Raw genomic sequence first — 14,078 nt, forward strand, 5'->3', positions numbered from 1 at the left:
GTGTCTTTTGTATTCAATCCCGATGCAATTTCTGTGTTTCATCGACAATGTGAAAGTCCAATGGATACAGTAAACCTGCATTGGTGTATCAGAAACTAATACTGTTCTCCCAGGAAAGGCTAAAACCACAAACTCTTAGAAGAGTCACTCTTCTTGTACTTAAGTCGGCAATGTGTCTTTTGTATTCGATCCCAATGCAATTTCTGTGTTTCATCGACAATGTGAAAGTCCAATGGATACAGTCAACCTGCAGTAGTGTATCAGAAACTAATACAGTTCTCCCAGGAAAGGCTAAAACCACAAACTCTTAGGAGAGTCACTCTTCTTGTACTTAAGTCGGCATTGTGTCTTTTGTATTCAATCCTGATGCAATTTCTGTGTTTCATCGTCAATGTGAAATTTCAAGGGGTACAGTAAAGATACTGTGGTGCATCGGATACTGTTCTCCCAGGAAAGCCTCAAAGGACAGTCTCTTAGGAGGGTAACTATTCTTGTTATTAAGTCGGCATTGTGTCTTTTGTATTCAATCCCAACGCAATTTCTGTGTTTCATCGACATTTTCAAAGACCAATGGATACAGTAAACTTGCAGTGGTGTATCAGAAACTAATACGGTTCTCCCAGGAAAGGCTAAAACCACAAACTCTTAGAAGAGCCTCTCTTCTTGTACTTAGGTAGGCATTGTGTCTTTTGTATTCAATCCCGATTCAATTTCTGTGTTTCATCGATAATATGAAAGTCCAATGGATACAGTAAACCTGCAGTGGTGTATCAGAAACTAATTCTGTTCTCCCAGGAAAGGCTAAAACCACAAATTCTTAGAAAAGTCACTCTTCTTGTACTAAAGTCGGCATTGTGTCTTTTTTATTCAGTCCCGATGCAAATTCTTTGTTTCATCGTCAATGTGAAAGTTCAAGGGATACAGTAAAGATACTGTGGTGCATCGAATACCGTCCTCCCAATAAAGCCTCAAAGCACAGTCTCTTAGGAGATAACTGTTCTTGTACTTAAGTCGGCATTGTGTGTTTAGTATTCAATCCCGATGCAATTGCTGTGTTTCATCGACAATGTGAAAGTCCAATGGATACAGTAAACCCGCAAGGTGTATCAGAAACTAATACTGCCCTCCCAGGAAAGGCTAAAACCACAAACTCTTAGAAGACTCACTCTTCTTGTGCTTAAGTCGGCATTGTGCCTTGTGTATTGAATCCCGATGCAATTTCTGTGTTTAATCGACAATGTGGAAATCCAATGGATACTGTAAACCTGCATTGAAGTATCAGAAACTGTAACTGTTCTCACAGGAAAGGCTAAAACCACAAACTCTTAAAAGAGTCACTCTTCTTGTACTTAAGACGGCATTGTGTCTTTTGTATTCAATCCGATGCAATTTCTGTGTTTCATCGGCAATGTGAAAGTCCATAGGATATAGTAAACCTGCAGTGGTGTATCAGAAACTAATACTGTTCTCCCAGGAAAGGCTAAAACCACAAACTCTTAGAAGAGTCACTCTTCTTGTATTTAAGTCGGCATTGTGTCTTTTGTATTGAATCCCGATGCAAATTCTGTGTTTCATCGACAATGTGGCAGTCCAATGGATACAGTAAACCTGCATTGAAGTATCAGAAACTGTAACTGTTCTCACAGGAACGTCTAAAACCACAAACTCTTAGAAGAGTCACTCTTCTTGTACTTAAGTCGGCATTGTGTCTTTTGTATTCAATCCCGATGCAATTTCTGTGTTTCATCGACAATTTGAAAGTCCAATGGATACAGTAAACCTGCAACTGTGTGTCAGAAACTAATACTGTTCTCCCAGGAAAGGCTCAATAGACAGTCTCTTAGGAGGGTAACTCTTCTTGTACTTAAGTCGGCATTGTGTTTTTGTATTCAATCCCAATGCAATATCTGTGTTTCATCGACAATTTGAAAATCCAATGGATACAGTAAACCTTCAGTGGTGTATCAGAAACTAATACTGTCCTCCCAGGAAAGGCTAAAACCACAATCTCTTAGAAGAGTCATTCTTCTTGTACATAAGTAGGCAGTGTGTCTTTTGTATTCCATCCCGATGAAATTTCTGTGTTTCATCGATAATATGAAAGTCCAATGGATACAGTAATCCTGCAGTGGTGTATCAGAAACTAATTCTGTTCTCTCAGGAAAGGCTAAAACCACAAACTCTTAGAAGAGTCACACTTCTTGTACTTAAGTCGGCATTGTGTCTTATGTATTCTATCCCGATGCAATTTCTTTGTTTCTTTGACAATGTGAAAGTCCAATGGATACAGTAAACCTGCATTGGTGTATCAGAAACTAATACTGTTCTCCCAGGAAAGGCTAAAAACACAATTTCTCAGAAGAGTCACTCTTCTTGTACTTTAGTCGGCGTTGTGTCTTTTGTATTCAATCCCGATGCAATTTCTGTGTTTCATCGTCAATGTGAAAGTTCAAGGGATACAGTAAAGATACTGTGGTTCATCGAATACTGTCCTCCCAGTAAAGCCTCAAAGCACAGTCTCTTAGGAGGGAAACTCTTCTTGTACTTAAGTCGGCATTGTGTCTTTAGTGTTCAATCCCGATGCAATTGCTGTGTCTCATCGACAATGTGAAAGTCCAATGGATACAGTAAACCTGCAGTGGTGTATCAGAAACTAATACTGTTCTCCCAGGAAAGGCTAAAACCACAAACTCTTAGAAGAGTCGCTCTTCTTGTACTTAAGTCGGCATTGTGTCTTTTGTATTCAATCCCGATGCCATATCTGTGTTTCATCGTCAATGTGAAAGTTCAAGGGATACAGTAAAGATACTGTGGTGCATCGAATACTGTTCTCCCAGGAAACCCTCAATGGATAGTCTCTTAGGAGGGAAACTCTTCTTGTACTTAAGTCGGCATTGTGTCTTTAGTATTCAGTCCCGATGCAATTGCTGTGTCTCATCGACAATGTGAAAGTCCAATCGATACAGTAAAGCTGCAGTGGTGTATCAGCAACTAACACTTCCCTCCCAGGAAAGGCTAAAACCACAAACTCTTAGAAGTGTCACTCTTCTTTTACTTAAGTCGGCATTGTGTCTTTTGTATTCAATCCCGATGCCATATCTGTGTTTCATCGTCAATGTGAACGTTCAAGGGATACAGTAAAGATACTGTGGTGCATCGAATACTGTTCTCCCAGGAAACCCTCAATGGACAGTCTCTTAGGAGGGAAACTCTTCTTGTACTTAAGTCGGCATTGTGTCTTTTGTATTGAATCCCGATGCAATTTCTGTGTTTCATCGACAATGTGGAAGTCCAATGGATACAGTAAACCTGCATTGAAGTATCAGAAACTGTAACTGTTATCACAGGAACGTCAAAAACCACAACCTCTTAGAAGAGTCACTCTTCTTGTACTTAAGTCGGCATCGAGTCTTTTGTATTCAATCCCGAGGCAATTCCTGTGTTTCATCGTCAATGTGAAAGTTCAAGGGATACAGTAAAGTTACTGTGATGCATCGAATACTGTTCTCCCAGTAAAGCCTCAAAGCACAGTCTATTAGGAGGGAAACTCTTCTTGTACTTAAGTCGCCATTGTGTCTTATGTATTCAATCCCGATGCAATTTCTGTGTTTCTTTGACAATGTGAAAGTCCGATGGATACAGTAAACCTGCATTGGTGTATCAGAAACTAATACTGTTCTCCCAGGAAAGGCTAAAACCACAATTTCTCAGAAGAGTCACTCTTCTTGTACTTAAGTCGGCATCGTGTCTTTTGTATTCAATCCCGATGCAATTTCTGTGTTTTATCGACAATATGAAAGTCCAATGGATACAGTAAACCTGTGGTGGTGTATCAGAAACTCATACTGTTCTCCCAGGAAAGGCTAAAACCACAAACTCTTAAAAGAGTCACTCTTCTTGTACTTAAGACGGCATTGTGTCTTTTGTATTCAATCCGATGCAATTTCTGTGTTTCATCGGCAATGTGAAAGTCCAATAGATATAGTAAACCTGCAGTGGTGCATCAGAAACTAATACTGTTCTCCCAGGAAAGGCTAAAACCACAAACTCTTAGAAGAGTCGCTCTTCTTGTACTTAAGTCGGCATTGTGTCTTTTGTATTCGATCCCGATGCCATATCTGTGTTTCATCGTCAATGTGAAAGTTCAAGGGATCCAGTAAAGATACCGTGGTGCATCGAATACTGTTCTCCCTGGAAACCCTCAATGGACAGTCTCTTAGGAGGGAAATTCTTCTTGTACTTAAGTCGGCATTGTGTCTTTGGTATTCAATCCCGATGCAATTGCTGTGTCTCATCGACAATGTGAAAGTCCAATGCATACAGTAAAGCTGCAGTGGTGTATCAGAAACTAATACTGCCCTCCCAGGAAAGGCTAAAACCACAAACTCTTAGAAGAGTCACTCTTCTTGCACTTAAGTCGGCATTGTGCCTTTTGTATTGAATCCCGATGCAATTTCTGTGTTTCATCGACAATGTGGAAGTCCAATGGATACAGTAAACCTGCATTGAAGTATCAGAAACTGTAACTGTTATCACAGGAACGTCAAAAACCACAACCTCTTAGAAGAGTCACTCTTCTTGTACTTAAGTCGGCATCGTGTCTTTTGTATTCAATCCCGAGGCAATTCCTGTGTTTCATCGTCAATTTGAAAGTTCAAGGGATACAGTAAAGTTACTGTGATGCATCGAATACTGTTCTCCCAGTAAAGCCTCAAAGCACAGTCTATTAGGAGGGAAACTCTTCTTGTACTTAAGTCGCCATTGTGTCTTATGTATTCAATCCCGATGCAATTTCTGTGTTTCTTTGACAATGTGAAAGTCCGATGGATACAGTAAACCTGCAGTGGTGTATCAGAAACTAATACAATTTCCCAGTAAAGGCTAAAACTACAAACTCTTAAAAGAGTCACTCTTCTTGTACTTAAGTTGCATTGTGTCTTTTGTATTCAATCCCGATGCAATTTCTGTGTTTCATCGACAATGTGAAAGTCCAATGGATACAGTAAACTTGCAATGGTGTATCACAAACTAATACTGTTCTCCCAGGAAAGGCTTAAACCACAAACTCTTAGAAGAGTCACTCTTCTTGTACTTATGTCGGCATTGTGTCTTTTGTATGCAATCCCGATGCCATATCTGTGGTCATCGTCAATGTGAAAGTTCAAGGGATACAGTAATGATACTGTGGTGCATCGAATACTGTGCTCCCAGGAAAGCCTCAATCGACAGTCTCTTAGGAGGTTAACTCTTCTTCTACTTAAGTCGGCATTGTGTTTTTGTATTCAATCCCAATGCAATTTCTGTGTTTCATCGACAATTTGAAAGTCCAATGGATACAGTAAACCTGCAGTGGTGTATCAGAAACTAATACTGTTCTCCCAGGAAAGGCTAAAACCACAAACTCTTAGAAGAGTCACTCTTCTTGTACTTAAGTAGGCATTGTGTCTTTTGTATTCAATCCCAATGCAATTTCTGTGTTTCATCGATAATATGAAAGTCAAATGGATACAGTAAACCTGCAGTGGGTTATCAGAAACTAATACTGTACTCCCAGGAAAGGCTAAAACCACAAATTCTCAGAAGAGTCACTCTTCTTGTACTTAAGTCGGCATTGTGTCTTTTGTATTCAATCCCGATGCAATTTCTGTGTTTCATCGACAATGTGAATGTCCAATGGATACAGTAAACCTGCAGTGGTGTATCAGAAACTAATACTGTTCTCCCTGGAAAGGCTAAAACCACAAACTCTTAGAAGAGTCACTCTTCTTGTACTTAAGTCGGCATTGTGTCTTTTGTATTCAATCCCAATGCAATTTCTGTGTTTCATCGACAATTTGAAAGTCCAGTGGATACAGTAAACCTGCAGTGGTGTATCAAAAACTAATACTGTTCTCCCAGGAAATGTTAAAACCACAAACTCTTAGAAGAGTCACTCTTCTTGTACTTAAGTAGGCATTGTGTCTTTTGTATTCAATCCTAATGCAATTTCTGTGTTTCATCGATAATATGAAAGTCCAATGGATACAGTAAACCTGCAGTGGTGAATCAGAAACTAATACTGTTCTCCCAGGAAAGGCTAAAAGCACAAACTCTTAGAAGAGTCACTCTTCTTGTACTTAAGTAGGCATTGTGTCTTTTGTATTCAATCCCGATGCAATTTCTGTGTTTCATCGACAATGTGAAAGTCCAATGGATACAGTAAACCTGCAGTGGTGTATCAGAAACTAATACTGTTCTCCCAGGAAAGGCTAAAACCACAAACTCTTAGAAGAGTCACTCTTCTTGTACTTAAGTAGGCATTGTGTCTTTTGTATTCAATCCCAATGCAATTTCTGTGTTTCATCGATAATATGAAAGTCCAATGGATACAGTAAACCTGCAGTGGTGTATCAGAAACTAAAACTGTTCTCCCAGGAAAGGCTAAAACCACAAACTCTTAGAAGAGTCGCTCTTCTTGTACTTAAGTCGGCATTGTGTCTTTTGTATTCAATCCCGATGCAATTTCTGGGTTTCATCGTCAATGTGAAAGTTCAAGGGGTACAGTAAAGATACTGCGGTGCATCGAATACTGTTTGCCAGTTAAGTCTCAAAGCACAGTCTCTTAGGAGGGAAACTCTTCTTGTACTTAAGTCGGCATTGTGTCTTTAGTATTCAATCCCGATGCAATTTCTTTGTTTCATCGACAATGTGAATGTCCAATGGATACAGTAAACCTGCAGTGGTGTATCAGAAACTAATACAATTTCCCAGTAAAGGCTAAAACTACAAACTCTTAAAAGAGTCACTCTTCTTGTACTTAAGTTGCATTGTGTCTTTTGTATTCAATCCCGATGCAATTTCTGTGTTTCATCGACAATGTGAAAGTCCAATGGATACAGTAAACTTGCAATGGTGTATCACAAACTAATACTGTTCTCCCAGGAAAGGCTTAAACCACAAACTCTTAGAAGAGTCACTCTTCTTGTACTTATGTCGGCATTGTGTCTTTTGTATGCAATCCCGATGCCATATCTGTGGTCATCGTCAATGTGAAAGTTCAAGGGATACAGTAATGATACTGTGGTGCATCGAATACTGTGCTCCCAGGAAAGCCTCAATCGACAGTCTCTTAGGAGGCTAACTCTTCTTCTACTTAAGTCGGCATTGTGTTTTTGTATTCAATCCCAATGCAATTTCTGTGTTTCATCGACAATTTGAAAGTCCAATGGATACAGTAAACCTGCAGTGGTGTATCAGAAACTAATACTGTTCTCCCAGGAAAGGCTAAAACCACAAACTCTTAGAAGAGTCACTCTTCTTGTACTTAAGTAGGCATTGTGTCTTTTGTATTCAATCCCAATGCAATTTCTGTGTTTCATCGATAATATGAAAGTCAAATGGATACAGTAAACCTGCAGTGGGTTATCAGAAACTAATACTGTACTCCCAGGAAAGGCTAAAACCACAAATTCTCAGAAGAGTCACTCTTCTTGTACTTAAGTCGGCATTGTGTCTTTTGTATTCAATCCCGATGCAATTTCTGTGTTTCATCGACAATATGAATGTCCAATGGATACAGTAAACCTGCAGTGGTGTATCAGAAACTAATACTGTTCTCCCTGGAAAGGCTAAAACCACAAACTCTTAGAAGAGTCACTCTTCTTGTACTTAAGTCGGCATTGTGTCTTTTGTATTCAATCCCAATGCAATTTCTGTGTTTCATCGACAATTTGAAAGTCCAGTGGATACAGTAAACCTGCAGTGGTGTATCAAAAACTAATACTGTTCTCCCAGGAAATGTTAAAACCACAAACTCTTAGAAGAGTCACTCTTCTTGTACTTAAGTAGGCATTGTGTCTTTTGTATTCAATCCTAATGCAATTTCTGTGTTTCATCGATAATATGAAAGTCCAATGGATACAGTAAACCTGCAGTGGTGAATCAGAAACTAATACTGTTCTCCCAGGAAAGGCTAAAAGCACAAACTCTTAGAAGAGTCACTCTTCTTGTACTTAAGTAGGCATTGTGTCTTTTGTATTCAATCCCGATGCAATTTCTGTGTTTCATCGACAATGTGAAAGTCCAATGGATACAGTAAACCTGCAGTGGTGTATCAGAAACTAATACTGTTCTCCCAGGAAAGGCTAAAACCACAAACTCTTAGAAGAGTCACTCTTCTTGTACTTAAGTAGGCATTGTGTCTTTTGTATTCAATCCCAATGCAATTTCTGTGTTTCATCGATAATATGAAAGTCCAATGGATACAGTAAACCTGCAGTGGTGTATCAGAAACTAAAACTGTTCTCCCAGGAAAGGCTAAAACCACAAACTCTTAGAAGAGTCGCTCTTCTTGTACTTAAGTCGGCATTGTGTCTTTTGTATTCAATCCCGATGCAATTTCTGTGTATCATCGACAATGTGAAAGTCCAATGGATACAGTAAACCTGCAGTGGTGTATCAGAAACTAATACTGTTCTCCCAGGAAAGGCTAAAACCACAAACTCTAAGAAGAGTCACTCTTCTTGTACTTAAGTAGGCATTGTGTCTTTTGTATTGAATTCCGATGCAATTTCTGTGTTTCATCGACAATGTGAATGTCCTATGGATACAGTAAACCTGCAGTGGTGTATCAGAAACTAATACTGTTTCCCAGTAAAGGCTAAAACCACAAACTCTTAAAAGAGTCACTCTTCTTGTACTTAAGTCGGCATTGTGTCATTTGTATCCAATCCCGATGAAATTTCTGTGTTTCATCGATAATATGAAAGTCCAATGGATACAGTAAACCTGCAGTGGTGTATCAGAAACTAATACTGTTCTCCCAGGAAAGGCTAAAACCACAAATTCTTAGAAAAGTCACTCTTCTTGTACTAAAGTCGGCATTGTGTCTTTTGTATTGAATCCCGATGCAATTTCTGTGTTTCATCGACAATGTGGAAGTCCAATGGATACAGTAAACCTGCATTGAAGTATCAGAAACTGTAACTGTTCTCACAGGAACGGCTAAAACCACAAACTCTTAGAAGAGTCACTCTTCTTGTACTTAAGTAGGCATTGTGTCTTTTGTATTCAATCCCAATGCAATGTCTGTGTTTCATCGATAATATGAAAGTCCAATGGATACAGTAAACCTGCAGTGGGTTATCAGAAACTAATACTGTACTCCCAGGAAAGGCTAAAACCACAAATTCTCAGAAGAGTCACTCTTCTTGTACTTAAGTCGGCATTGTGTCTTTTGTATTCAATCCCGATGCAATTTCTGTGTTTCATCGACAATGTGAATGTCCAATGGATACAGTAAACCTGCAGTGGTGTATCAGAAACTAATACTGTTCTCCCTGGAAAGGCTAAAACCACAAACTCTTAGAAGAGTCACTCTTCTTGTACTTAAGTCGGCATTGTGTCTTTTGTATTCAATCCCAATGCAATTTCTGTGTTTCATCGACAATTTGAAAGTCCAGTGGATACAGTAAACCTGCAGTGGTGTATCAAAAACTAATACTGTTCTCCCAGGAAATGTTAAAACCACAAACTCTTAGAAGAGTCACTCTTCTTGTACTTAAGTAGGCATTGTGTCTTTTGTATTCAATCCTAATGCAATTTCTGTGTTTCATCGATAATATGAAAGTCCAATGGATACAGTAAACCTGCAGTGGTGAATCAGAAACTAATACTGTTCTCCCAGGAAAGGCTAAAAGCACAAACTCTTAGAAGAGTCACTCTTCTTGTACTTAAGTAGGCATTGTGTCTTTTGTATTCAATCCCGATGCAATTTCTGTGTTTCATCGACAATGTGAAAGTCCAATGGATACAGTAAACCTGCAGTGGTGTATCAGAAACTAATACTGTTCTCCCAGGAAAGGCTAAAACCACAAACTCTTAGAAGAGTCACTCTTCTTGTACTTAAGTAGGCATTGTGTCTTTTGTATTCAATCCCAATGCAATTTCTGTGTTTCATCGATAATATGAAAGTCCAATGGATACAGTAAACCTGCAGTGGTGTATCAGAAACTAAAACTGTTCTCCCAGGAAAGGCTAAAACCACAAACTCTTAGAAGAGTCGCTCTTCTTGTACTTAAGTCGGCATTGTGTCTTTTGTATTCAATCCCGATGCAATTTCTGTGTTTCATCGACAATGTGAAAGTCCAATGGATACAGTAAACCTGCAGTGGTGTATCAGAAACTAATACTGTTCTCCCAGGAAAAGCTAAAACCACAAACTCTAAGAAGAGTCACTCTTCTTGTACTTAAGTAGGCATTGTGTCTTTTGTATTGAATTCCGATGCAATTTCTGTGTTTCATCGACAATGTGAATGTCCTATGGATACAGTAAACCTGCAGTGGTGTATCAGAAACTAATACTGTTTCCCAGTAAAGGCTAAAACCACAAACTCTTAAAAGAGTCACTCTTCTTGTACTTAAGTCGGCATTGTGTCATTTGTATCCAATCCCGATGAAATTTCTGTGTTTCATCGATAATATGAAAGTCCAATGGATACAGTAAACCTGCAGTGGTGTATCAGAAACTAATACTGTTCTCCCAGGAAAGGCTAAAACCACAAATTCTTAGAAAAGTCACTCTTCTTGTACTAAAGTCGGCATTGTGTCTTTTGTATTCAATCCCGATGCAATTCCTGTGTTTCATCGTCAATGTGTAAGTTCAAAGGATACAGTAAAGATACTGTGGTCCTTCGAAAACTGTCCTCCCAGTAAAGCCTCAAAGCAGAGTGTCTTAGGAGGGAAACTCTTCTTGTACTTATGTCGGCAATGTGTCTTTAGTATTCAATCCCGATGCAATTGCTGTGTCTCATCGACAATGTGAAAGTCCAATGGATACAGTAAACCTGCATTGGAGTATCAGAAACTAATACTGCCCTCCCAGGATAGGCTAAAACCACAAACTCTTAGAAGAATCACTCTTCTTGTACTTAAGTCGGTATTGTGTCTTTTGTATTGAATCCCGATGCAATTTCTGTGTTTCATCGACAATGTGGAAGTCCAATGGATACAGTAAACCTGCATTGAAGTATCAGAAACTGTAACTGTTCTCACAGGAACGGCTAAAACCACAAACTCTTAGAAGAGCCACTCTTCTTGTACTAAAGTCGGCATTGTGTCTTTTGTATTCAATCCCGATGCAATTCCTGTGTTTCATCGTCAATGTGAAAGTTCAAGGGATACAGTAAAGATACTGTGATGCATCGAATACTGTACTCCCAGTAAAGCCTCTATGCACAGTCTCTTAAGAGGGAAACTCTTCTTGTACTTAAGTCGCCATTGTGTCTTTAGTATTCAATCCCGATCCAATTTCTGTGTTTCATCGACAATGTGAAAGTCCAATGGATACAGTAAACGTGCAGTGGTGTATCAGAAACTAATACTGTACACCCGGGACAGGCTAGAACCACAATCTCTTAGAAGAGGCACTCTTCTTTTACTTAAGTCGGCATTTTGTATTTTGTATTCAATCCCGATGCAATTTCTGGGTTTTATCGACAATATGAATGTCCTGTGGATACAGTAAACCTCCGGTGGTGTATCAGAAACTCATACCGTTCTCCCAGGAGAGGCTAAAACCACAAACTCTTAGAAGAATCACTCTTCTTGTACTTAAGTCGGCATTGTGTCTTTTGTATGCAATCCCGATGCCATATCTGTGGTCATCGTCAATGTGAAAGTTCAAGGGATACAGTAATGATACTGTGGTGCATCGAATACTGTGCTCCCAGGAAAGCCTCAATGGACAGTCTCTTAGGAGGGTAACTCTTCTTCTACTTAAGTCGGCATTGTGTTTTTGTATTCAACCCCGATGCAATTTCTGTGTTTCATCGACAATGTGAAACTCCAATGGATACAGTAAACCTGCAGTGGTGTATCAGAAACTAATACTGTTCTCCCAGGAAAGGCTAAAACCACAAACTCTTAGAAGTGTCACTCTTCTTGTACTTAAGTAGGCATTGTGTCTTTTGTATTCAATCCCAATCCAGTTTCTGTGTTTCATCGATAATATGAAAGTCCAATGGATACAGTAAACCTGCAGTGGGTTATCAGAAACTAATACTGTTCTCCCAGGAAAGGCTAAAACCACACACTCTTAGAAGAGTCACTCTTCTTGTACTTAAGTCGGCATTGTGTCTTTTGTATTCAATCCCGATGCAATTGCTGTGTCTCATCGACAATGTGAAAGTCCAATGGATACAGTAAACCTGCAGTGGTGAATCAGAAACTAATTCTATTCTCCCAGGAGAGGCTAAAATCACAAACTCTTAGAAGAGTCACTCTTCTTGTACTTAAGTCGGCATTGTGTCTTTTGTATTCAATCCCGATGCAATTTCTGTGTTTCATCGATAATGTGAATGTCCAATGGTTACAGTAAACCTGCAGTGGTGTATCAGAACTAATACTGTTTCCCAGTAAAGGCTAAAACCACAAACTCTTAGAAGAATCATTCTTCTTGTTCTTAAGTCGGCATTGTGTCTTTTGTATTGAATCCCGATGCAATTTCTGTGTTTCATCGACAATGTGGAAGTACAATGGATACAGTAAACCTGCATTGAAGTATCAGAAACTGTAACTGTTCTCACAGGAACGGCTAAAACCACAAACTCTTAGAAGTGTCACTCTTCTTGTACTTAATTCGGCATTGTGTCTTTTGTATTCAATCCCGATGCAATTTCTGTGTTTCATCGACAATGTGAATGTCCAATGGATACAGTAAACCTGCAGTGGTGTATCAGAAACGAATACTGTTTCCCAGTAAAGGCTAAAACCACAAACTCTTAAAAGAGTCACTCTTCTTGTACTTAAGTCGTCATTGTGTCTTTTGTATTCAATCCCAATCCAATTTCTGTGTTTCATCGATAATATGAAAGTCCAATGGATACGGTAAACCTTCAGTGGTGTATCAGAAACTAATACTGTCCTTCCAGGAAAGGCTAAAACCACAAATTCTTAGAAAAGTTACTCTTCTTGTACTAAAGTCGGCATTGTGTCCTTTGTATTCAATCCCGAGGCAATTCCTGTGTTTCATCGTCAATGTGAAAGTTCAAGGGATACAGTAAAGTTACTGTGACGCATCGAATACTGTTCTCCCAGTAAAGCCTCAAAGCACAGTCTATTAGGAGGGAAACTCTTCTTGTACTTAAGTCGCCATTGTGTCTTATGTATTCAATCCCGATGCAATTTCTGTGTTTCTTTGACAATGTGAAAGTCCGATGGATACAGTAAACCTGCATTGGTGTATCAGAAACTAATACTGTTCTCCCAGGAAAGGCTAAAACCACAATTTCTCAGAAGAGTCACTCTTCTTGTACTTAAGTCGGCATTGTGTCTTTTGTATTCAATCCCGATGCAATTTCTGTGTTTTATCGACAATATGAAAGTCCAATGGATACAGTAAACCTGTGGTGGTGTATCAGAAACTCATACTGTTCTCCCAGGAAAGGCTAAAACCACAAACTCTTAAAAGAGTCACTCTTCTTGTACTTAAGACGGCATTGTGTCTTTTGTATTCAATCCGATGCAATTTCTGTGTTTCATCGGCAATGTGAAAGTCCAATGGATATAGTAAACCTGCAGTGGTGCATCAGAAACTAATACTGTTCTCCCAGGAAAGGCTAAAACCACAAACTCTTAGAAGAGTCGCTCTTCTTGTACTTAAGTCGGCATTGTGTCTTTTGTATTCAATCCCGATGCCATATCTGTGTTTCATCGTCAATGTGAAAGTTCAAGGGATCCAGTAAAGATACCGTGGTGCATCGAATACTGTTCTCCCTGGAAACCCTCAATGGACAGTCTCTTAGGAGGGAAATTCTTCTTGTACTTAAGTCGGCATTGTGTCTTTGGTATTCAATCCCGATGCAATTGCTGTGTCTCATCGACAATGTGAAAGTCCAATGCATACAGTAAAGCTGCAGTGGTGTATCAGAAACTAATACTGCCCTCCCAGGAAAGGCTAAAACCACAAACTCTTAGAAGAGTAACTCTTCTTGTACTTAAGTCGGCATTGTGTCTTTTGTATTGAATCCCGATGCAATTTCTGTGTTTCATCGACAATGTAAAAGTCCAATGGATACAGTAAACCTGCAACTGTGTGTCAG

Source organism: Schistocerca nitens, chromosome 3 (genome assembly GCF_023898315.1).
Source record: "Schistocerca nitens isolate TAMUIC-IGC-003100 chromosome 3, iqSchNite1.1, whole genome shotgun sequence".
Taxonomy (NCBI): domain Eukaryota; kingdom Metazoa; phylum Arthropoda; class Insecta; order Orthoptera; family Acrididae; genus Schistocerca; species Schistocerca nitens.